The sequence below is a fragment of the Bombus huntii genome, unplaced genomic scaffold, assembly GCF_024542735.1.
Source record: "Bombus huntii isolate Logan2020A unplaced genomic scaffold, iyBomHunt1.1 ctg00000107.1, whole genome shotgun sequence".
Lineage (NCBI taxonomy): Eukaryota > Metazoa > Arthropoda > Insecta > Hymenoptera > Apidae > Bombus > Bombus huntii.
This window is the reverse complement of record NW_026099360.1, coordinates 224,800-235,519: the sequence shown is the minus strand read 5'-3', so window position 1 is coordinate 235,519 and position 10,720 is coordinate 224,800. Positions and strand designations below refer to the sequence as shown.

General features: G+C 33.7%; 1 long non-coding RNA gene across 1 annotated transcript; it reads right to left on the bottom strand.

Annotated features, from left to right (window-relative positions):
* Nucleotides 1–197: 197 nt before the first annotated feature.
* On the bottom strand, nt 198–9,184 carry LOC126876953 (uncharacterized). Its single transcript, XR_007694633.1, has 3 exons — nt 8,970–9,184; nt 312–450; nt 198–235 (listed from the first exon to the last, which is right to left on the bottom strand). It is a non-coding gene; the product is annotated as an uncharacterized LOC126876953 (long non-coding RNA).
* Between the last annotated feature and the right edge of the window lie 1,536 nt (nt 9,185–10,720).

The following is a 10,720-nucleotide window of genomic DNA, read 5'->3' as shown; positions in this document are numbered from 1 at the left end:
TCGTTAGGAAAAGTGAGGGTAACGAACCGCGGTGTCGATTGGTCATGACCTGCACTACTGCTCGAAGGGATGAGTAGGAAGTCTCCTACCATCGTGGTGGATAGATGACTGTGTGCGTGAGGAAAACATAGCTTGTTTTATTAGAGGGCTATTCGGATTTTCCTAATGGGTGCATACCCGTTTTCTCCGTGTTTTAAGTACGTCTAATAAACCCAAGGACCTCTCTAAAAACCGACTGTGTTTCGAGAATATTTTTAAGCTTTAGAAATTCTTCAAGACAAACGGATTGAAGACACATGGCGAAACACTACAGGGAAGTGAAAGTTATGGTGGGTCCTTAGGTTTATTGAGGGTCGAAGTGACGTTACGCAGGCTGGTTGTTGTCCGGTGGTGCGAGCTGGCGCGGGCTGGCGTGCAGATGTTTTAGGCGGCGTAACAACAAGGAAGATCCTAGAAAATGAGAAAGGTGGATTAGAAGAACGAAGAAAACTCGAAGAAGATACAGAAGAAGAAACTACAGAGACAGAAGTCAATTCAAAAGGTATATTAAATAATAAGTGCGATTTACTTGATACCGAAAGAGCTATTGAAATTAATGATACGGTTCAAGATATTAAATTTACTGAAGGTAGAAGCCGCACTCAAAATGATATGGAAGATGTAGTAGAAGATTCACAAGAATTATCTAATAAAAGTAAGTTATCAGAAATAAGGATTGCACTTAACAAAATTGAATATACAAAAACTATTTTACGGAATAAAAAGAATTCATTAGAAAGAGAAAGAGGAGTAAGGGAAAAGAAGAAAATGTACAGACAGAAATTATTTAAAAAAATATATCAGATGATAAATGTGATTTGCTTTAGAAAAAAAAAAAAAAGAAATATTATCCACAAACTACATTAGGAATTTATCTATTTTAGTGAGGAGAAAGAGAAAGGATAGAGGAGTTGATCAATAGACTGTGGATTTTGAAGCGTTTATGAAAAACTTACAATTTTAATAAAATATTCAATGTAAAGTCTTTGTTATAATATTCAGATAGATAGATGAAAAAAAAACTGAATTTGCATAATTACTCATGGCTTATTGATCAATCATGCGACTCGTTCAGAGGTAACTCGAGTTGTAAAGGCGACAATTTATTAAAAATGGTATATCTGACGTACGATGCATTTGTTCGTGTAAAACTATTTAAATAAGTATAAAAATCACGCGAAAAAAAAATCTACTGAAAATAATGTTGAACTAGTTAATAATAATAAATCATATAGTGAAACACAAACCTTAAATCAAGATTTTAAGTTCAAGAAAAAAAAAAAAGAAAAAAAAAGAAGAAAGAAGTTGATAAAATGACAGCAACATGTAGCAGCAGGCGAGAGAAAATAGGCCAAATTTCTAAAAGAAGAAACGATGCTCAAGAACTCGGAATTTCTCGAGTGGATATGCTAAACAACGAATTTAATGAACAGTTGAAAGAACGTGAAACAGCAATAGAAGGCTTACATCAAATGTTAAAGCATCAATCGGAAATTCATAAAGTTACCTTAAATGAAGCAAGTTTGAAAATAGGAGAACTGCAGAGTGCAGTGTATCAATGTGCACTAAAAATGCAAGTAACGTGACGATTACTTTTAGAACACCACAAGCACCACGAAAACACAATCAAGACCAAACAAGATCAAGTTCAAAAGTGAAGTTACGTGAGCTTATTACTGCTAACGACCAAAAATTGAATTACGATCCCGAGCATCAACTCGCTGATCTTCAAGTAGAATGTTCCGACAAAGACAGGACGACACAAGAGTTCGAGAAACACATAGAGGACATGAAGGAGGAAGTGCAAAAATTAGAATTGCAACTCGACGAGTTACAAAAAAAAGAAAAACACACACGCACGTAAAAAGAGTTCAATCTTTTGGAATACAAATTGAAGAACTAACAATAAAATTAGAAGAAATAACACAGAAGAAATAAGTCACAAATATGAAATTGCCTGATGGCTGATGTTGATCGTTGACGTTTATAGCGAAAGAATTCCGTCAACGGCGCCATCTGGATCCTTGTTGAAAAATTAAACAAGCCGCAATAGCACCATTACGCTCATCACCCAGAGTAGCGTTTGTCGCTGAGTCGAGGAGCTGGAGGATTCATCATAATCAAGGACATAAATTTTACCACTTCCGGTAACGTTCTTCAGGTGATCCAGACATTCGAAATCACAACATTCTTTTCCAAGGCGAAATTTTCTGCATGGCTGTAGTAAAAAGAAATCGATCAATTGTACAGATCAATCGTCGAATTGCATGTTTGTGAATGGTTTGTGGGTGATTAGGTGGAGAGAATTGAAGAGTTTGGAGGTGACTGGAAGAGTGTTTTGGGCAAGGTAGATTGCAGAATGGTTGCGGTAGCATTGTGTTAATTATGGGTTTGTACATGTAATCTTTGTATGTATCACTACATACAACCTAACGTATATTTTTAATAATACATCAGAGTTTTAGTTATTTCATAGCTATGAATTTTATACTCTATAATCTTGACGTTTTATTTCACAGAAGCGTTTGAATATCCATAAAAATTAAATGAACCAATGTATTCATTATCTTATAGAGAAGATATATTATTTTTAATTATGTTCCAATTATTTATCATGATCCTGATTTCCTTATTCTGAAAATTTGAAAGGAAGTTTTGTAGTTTGATACTTTCAGCGACAAAGGGTCAATATTGCTTTAGTATATTTCGTCACATATACATGTATATCTATATATCCACCGAAAATGCGCTCTTGTAGACAAACGCTCGATTCGCGTCATAGCTTTTAAAGCTCGTCGCATCTCAATCCGTTGGAAAAAGTTTTTCCTGTAGCATATTTTATTTTTACGAACCAACAAGGTCTTTGTTTATTTCCTTCTTTTTTTTGCTCCAATTCCCCCATTGTTTTTTCAAGGATAGTATTTCAGAGCCATTAGTCAAGTTCATTGTAACAATAAACGTACGTTTCGGAAACATTTTGTGCTGTGAAACAGAATACACTAAAGTTTGAAGGTCACATCGATTTTCGAAAGTTTATAAATGGAGGTGTATGACAGTATCACCAGCTGTTGCTGTCCCCAAGCGCCAAAATACGTTCTGACTACTATTTTATGTATCTCACAGAAGTATGTCTTCATTCATCATCTCCCATGCCATCCACCAACGTGTTCTTAACATGTTATCTCCTAGTAAAATATTGATGTTGAGTCAGATATCCAACTGAATAATCTTTTCGGTGTCTACTATAAGACATTTAAAACCAAGGCTCGTACACACGTGTGCTTATACGTCAGATGTAATACTTAACACGAAACCTGCTTATATTAATATTAAATTTATGCATAGTAGGATGTTCGACCTTTGTAAAAATGAAATTATAATACATTTCATACAGTTTCACCGTGGAAAAGTGAATCTTTCTAGCATGTCCACGCAAATGCAGGGGAGGGGAGGACTGTGCATGCACCAAACAACTTTACGTTCGTAATTTTTCACACAAATGTACAACTGTAGGGAAAAAATTATCTCTGATTTTTCGGATGTTAGGAATCGACAATATCGCATAACGGAATGCCGTGTTCTACGTATTCTATTTTTGTTACGACGAAGTTGTGGTACAAACGAAGTCCACATAAGAATAGTACAACAAAATCGGTTGAGGTTAGGTTATCGTGCAGATATCGCGGCTTTTGCATTGGAAATCACGCAACTGCCAGTCTCGTCGTTCCTTGTAAACGAAAGAAAGGTATTGTAATCGGTCGGAATTAACATAAAACTCGTCGCATGCGACCATATGGCCTGAATGTTGAATAAACGAGAGTAGAGCGCGAGCTATGTGATTCTAACCGTTTAGGCGGAAACTAATGATTGTAACCAGAGCCGAGATATATGCCAATATTACTTTGCTCGACAAAGCGTATAAGATGAGGAGAGAATCGCGATAAGGTAGAACAAGAGACAGATATTCTCTACGTAAAGCAAGTCTGTCAACTAGATTGAAATCCTACAGCTATAACTACAGTGAATCCATATTCTGGCGAATTGTCTTTTCACAAATGAAGCTTCTGAAGAACGGAATTGATACAATAACTACTGTTCATTCATAACTACTGTTGTAAGAATCTATATATTTGTCTATCTATATCTATATATATATCGATCTATATATATTTGTCAGAATGTCATTTTATCAAAAAACCCATCCTCTGTAATCATAGTTTAACGAAGCATAATTAATAGAAGAGGTAGAGCGTTAAGTGGAGATGATTTAATCACAGTTAAGTAGATAAATCTCTATATTAGTCTCTTTAATTAAAATGTCCTACGTTTTATTTGCGTCATTTTTTTCCTTCATCCAATTTAAAATGTTTAAATAACAATAGCCTATACAATATAATTTTATGTAAAAAAATTGATTATACCATGTTTATTACAGATATTTAACATTTTTGTGTACATACAAAATTTAAATTATACCTCGCTTGAGAACAAAAATTCTATTTATTTTCCTAACATGTACTAATAATTATTGATCAAACTAGAAAAAGCTGGAGGAGATTACTTAGGAAGATTACTTAGCATCTTATATTCCTGGCAAGGCTCGAACGTTTTATCTTCCTTTAGATTTTCCTAAGTTTCCATTTCTCTGACTTGCTATTTTAGTTAGCTTAGTATACGTGCTATACATAGGTATGTATAGTGTCATGATCGCGACAGTCGTGAGTTACCCACGCTTTATCCTCCGTAAACTATTTATAAGAGAAGAACAAATTACATGTTAGAACTTTCATTCAATTTACCAATACAAATAATTTTAAACAAGAAAAAAGACCTAATGCAGTGGTTTCAACTTAAACATATCCAACAGTTATTTACGAATAAATAGTATAAATCTTTTAGCAACATGAAATTCGCGATATTTATTCAAATATTTATATTTACAGTGCGCCATCGGCAAAGAAAACGTGTTTATCGATTTTATGCTTTTGCCACGCAAACAGGGAAATTGCAACTCAAAATTGAATTCGCACTGCAAAGCGTCGACGTTACGACATCAATTACATACTTCAAAAACACCGAAGGTATCACACGGAATCAGAGAGATTCTATGAGAAGTTAAACGCATAGTCACCCTATTGGGAATAGGATTGCTTTGATTCGAGCTCAAACATAGGGAAAGCTGAAAGAATCTTTTGCGGATCTTCCTTCTTCTCTACGTTGGATTTTATACAAAACGACTTTAACCTTTTCAAGGAAATACGGAAATAAGGATTTTAGATAGAGAGAGATTTATCTGGAAGGAAATGGATAGAAAACGTAGAACCAGTTCTTGTTGGTTGAAAGATTTTTTCTCTTCGCAGAGATTCAAGCTTTAAAGAACGATCAAATATGTGCGCAGCTGACTTACGCGTGAAATTATTATTAAAAAAAATTGTTGCATTTAAAAGGATAAATATTAATTTAAATTTAAAAAAATTGTTAGTTCAATTATCATGTTTAATTTAAATTTAAAATAATTGTTAGTTCAATTATCATAAGTTTAAAGATATGTAGATATTGTATTTACATATCGAAAATCAGACAGCAATATTAATTAACACACCTAGTCAAACGCACACGTACTTTAAAACCGTGCTTTAAAATCGATATTCGCTGAAACAATACATCGCTCTGCGCTTCCAATTTGTTTTCGCACGAAGAATCAGTCCACTCATTGTTACCGTCACCATCTCTACCGTAATCTATATTACTCGAATAAATTCTATATCTTGATTGGAAAATCACATATTTTAACGAACTTCCTTATTTTTTGTTTTTTATGACTTTAATTGGCAATTTCCATAATGTTCTATAACTTGACAATAGACTGATAATATTTCAGGATATATATACATACATCATGTTTTTGAGGATTCTGTAGTAAAATATATTATAATAAATTATAGGAAAAACAAACTATTTAAGAAAAAATTACCACCTTCGAGTAATAAATTATAGAAGGTTACCAATGTAATTTAAAACTTAAAACTTAAAAATAATCTATTACACGTAACAAAGAAAAAGATTTCTTCGCAAACGGTAACTCGAAAATTACAGCCATTGCTGTAGAAACATAGTTTTACAGGGAGAAGAATTTCGCTAGAAACTCTCGACGATGTCACATCAAGCGAAAATTCAATAAAGCGATTACTAACCATACTACCAGCGGCAATCGTGTTACGGCAATTCGTAAATAAGTTAGTCTTCTATTTGCAGAAACGTCTCTGGCAATATCGTCACACTCTTGATTACGTCGGCGCTATCAAATGGTCTTTGGAAGAAAGTTTTCCATTATCTACTTTTGCCCATGGCGTCGTTCCAACAAATGAATTCGAGTTCTGAATCGCTTTGTCTCGTATTACCGCTCGTATTACCGCTCGTATTACCGAATTGCTGCTTCTCACGACTAGCAAAGTGTTTCGCAAAAAAAAAAAAAAAAAAAAAAAAAAAAGAAAAAAAAAAAGAAAAAAAAAAGAAAAAAAAGAAGAAAAAAAAAGAAAAATGGTATCGGAAGGATAGAAAAAAAAGCGGTGGCCTACATCAAGCAATCTTCATGCCGATAATGCATTTATTATTCAGTTCGTTCATTTTCTATCGCGTAACAGACACTGGGATAACTGACAGAACGAGCGTATAAATCTTGCATCTCTCGACCTGACTTCTCCCGATGGAAAAATATTTACTGGTCTGGAATCGTGCATCGCTAATTAGTAAAAAGGTAATAAGCAAGAAAGCAATTATACTACCGGATTGGTATTTCTATTTTATTGGAGATTAATTAACCTGAGTAAACCAACAAAAACTTATCGAAAATCAATCGAAATTAAATCACCTTTTCAAACAGGCTATAAATAGCCAACTAATATTTGCAGTAATAAACTTCACTTTCGAATAAAGTATACGCTCTATAAATTGTAAATTGATAATTTCGTTATTATATCATTTTTCTTAGTCTAAACTGGATTCAGTGAAAAGAGCTTTCAATTGAATTACACACTTCATTAGTTTATGAATTATATTCGTTACCATACGTACAAAAGAAGGGTGACTGGTTTAAAAATTCAAAGGGTAGAACCTCCAAGCTCACGATTGGAAACAGATTCAGTTCAATGGTTTAATTTGCCATTTAATTGAATTCTCTGGCAATTTCAGCGAACTGTGGGCTTTAGAAGTGTCCAGCATTCAAAGGCAAGACCTCCTCCATCTTTCTCTTTCTTTCAGTTCCAACCTCAAGTAATTGACCTGTTAATTCGACGCTATATTTACATGCTCGCAAGGGATTCAGACGACTTCATTGCGTTAAATTCGCAATTTAGCAAACACGAATGTCTCAATCAATTTGTAGTTCGAAACAAATAAAAGATAATCAATTTTTCAAAATAACAATCGATATGTTCAATGCATTTGTCGATGCGTTTGATCGTTATGTTCATTTAGCATTTTTATAATAAAAGCGTAGAACACATGTACATACACATAATATTCCATGAAATGATTTATACAGACTATGAGTCTCGTTTTATCATATTATAAAAGAATGAATTTTTCCCAATAAATGTAACTTCATACAAAATCTCGTTTAAAAAATTCAGTTTTTATTCTCATCAAATTAATTTAATATCGGAATATGTCATTTTAGTCGTTATAAAAATTTTATGTCAAAAAGCGTTCACAGATACATATATAAATAAATGTCCAATCCTATGCATTTATTTAAGCTGAAATCTGAACTTAAATATTTATTAACAATATTCTGACGAATATATAATGAAAGATAAAAGCAGCTTTATTTTTTTTATAGGATGGCTCATGCTTTTTATTCATTTTATGTTTTTCGTTGTCAGCGCGTAACTACCTATCAACCGCATGAATGCCAGGTTTTACTACTCAGAAGCGAAGAAGCGAAGAAGCAAATATACGTTAGCTTGCATGGAAAAACGTTAGATACATATAAAAGTCATAACGTAGCTATTTACACCTATTTACATGGGGAATATTTATTTTTGTATGAAATATTTTTGCTTCTGAATTCTCATTATAAATGTACGTCCATTTCCTACGTTAAAGTACGTCTCTGCTTTGAAAACCTTCATTTAAATATAACGGTTAACAAAATATTATTAGAGAAATATTAAAACGAGACGCTAAAAGAACATTTTAATAAAGTACAAATGATTATTTGTTCTTTATTAAATTGCACTGCTGTAACTCTAATTTTATTAAATTCAAAATGAATCATTTATAAACTGAACCGGAATATAAAATTTTATTCCGCAAAAATCATAAAGTTGAAAGTTAGGAACGAATAACAAATGAATAACCTAGTTTCATTAAAAGGCACGTATACGCCAATCCGCGTAATAACTTTGACACTCCAATTATTATAAAATATGTATCCTTAAGGGATTCTTTTGCGCGAATGCAAAATACTTTTCATACGTGCAACTGAATAAATGGCGCGTGATTTTCAATATTTCTTTTTGTAGAATTTATAACAAAGTAACTTTTTCACAAATGTTTTCGCTAACATTTTTACAACGTAAATGTCTTCTTTTGTAATTAATAATTTCAACATTTCTCTGAACAGTTTCGTTGCGATAAAAAAAATATACAAAGCTTATGACGTACTTGTTTAAAAATATTTATACGGAACAAGACTTTGAATTTGTCAGACCAATCGTTCTAACGAACGAATAAATTAAACGACTCGTAACAAAAAATTATTCCTGTCCATGTTTCTCTTTGTAAAAGTAATTCAAGGCAAGTTAGATGAATCGTTGTGTACCCTATTCGCGTAGCATGTGCTTTAACGACCAGCGTGCAAGCGTTAACGGTGTGCTTTAGTTTCTCTCTGGTTGTGTTAAGTGTTTAAGTAATGAGCATATACTCACTACGGGCGGGTTGCATACGATCGACTGGCACCACTTCAGCCTCGAATTATAGCAGGTGCAGAAACTGCAAACCGAAGGTCCCGGCTCAAACGTAAGATCATGTCGAATGGTTTCTCCTTGAAAGTCAACACAGCTGTTTGTAACATCTGAAAACGATTCTCAGCTTGAATATCTTTGCCATTCGACGGTCGTACGCGCAGTTACGTTAACCGTTTCAACGCCACTCAGCGTGATCATGCTGTACACGTAGTGTGGTGAACTGTGTCGCGATGTTTGGTTACGATTGTCAATTCACAACGCGCTCGGTTCCGAACGTAGCTTGCCGCTAGTCTATCAGAGTTTCCTCTCGTAATTACTTTTCTTTCAAATAATCGTAAACCAAATAAAGAAAAAACTAATGTATAAATTACCTCTTGAATTGGAAAACCAATTACAGAACGTCACACAAACAAAAGGTAAAGCACGAATATTTGGCAACCTTTTGACTCTTTAGTGTAACGTTTCTGATATAGCTGATGAAGTGAAGCGTGAACGCGTTGAACGGTATGTTTCGACAAAAAAAAAAGAGCAGTGCAATCGAGTTGATCGGCACTTCTCGTAAATAAATAAACGAAGCGCTATTGCGCTTCATGGTACAATCCGATACGGATTTTTAAAACATCCCTGATACTGAAACGGCTAATAGCGTTACGAAAACGATCGCGCCAGGAAATTTTTGTTCAACGGATCCGCATTGCGGCTGCCACGATGCTTTTACGTAGCATTGATGCTTCATCGATGAAGCACGATTGAAATTGGATATTCGATTTCTTACTGGGGAGAGAGTTTTCATATCGTGTTTACTGTTTCACTTCGCAAGTGTGCTTTACAGTATACGTTAGAACTTGAAATCGAGCTATTTGAGTTAAAGTAGCTTGTAGCTTGAAATGACGTTTAAAGGATATAAGAATAGAAGGCTAAGAAGGCTAAAATTCAAAAGTGTATATATACATTACTAATATATAATGCCTATAATATATAATATAATAAATAATAATGCCTATATATTGGCTAATTTATCAATTAATTAAATCCGTGTATATCAAGTTTTCTATAATTTAGTACTTTCGTGTAACTACAGAAATTTGATGCAATATAAAACTTGATTAAAACAGCGATTCATTAGGAAACGAGAATAATGATGCAAATATTTTTTGTAGCCATTATATAGGATTTCGATCGCATAATTAATCAGTATCAACTTACCAATCTTTACAAACTGGAAAATATAAAGAAGAACCCACACTATTATGATTACCGCAATTATGATTGCTTTCACGTACACGTTCATTGTTGGTAAAAAATTTCGATGACAAGCGGAAACAAATCAACAATCCAGAAATATCTGCAACAGAAATCAGAATACACTCGTTTTCGCATGGTTGGATCAATTTCGCGTGGGACTAACCTGATTGAACCTAACGCGGGATAATTGCTCAACTCACGACCTTAACCAGCCCGCTTGATTCTCTGTAAATGCTTGAAATTGACGCTTGGATTCTTTCCAGATTAACTAGCTTTGCCCTCCCCCCCCCCCCCCCCCCCCTCCCGTTATCTATTTTCTTAGATCGACTTAAACTGCCGCAACATATTATCTTTCTTCTTTTCTTTTCTTTTCTTTTCTTTTCTTTTCTTTTCTTTTCTTTTCTTTTCTTTTCTTTTCTTTTCTTTTCTTTTCTTTTCTTTTCTTTTCTTTTCTTTTCTTTTCTTTT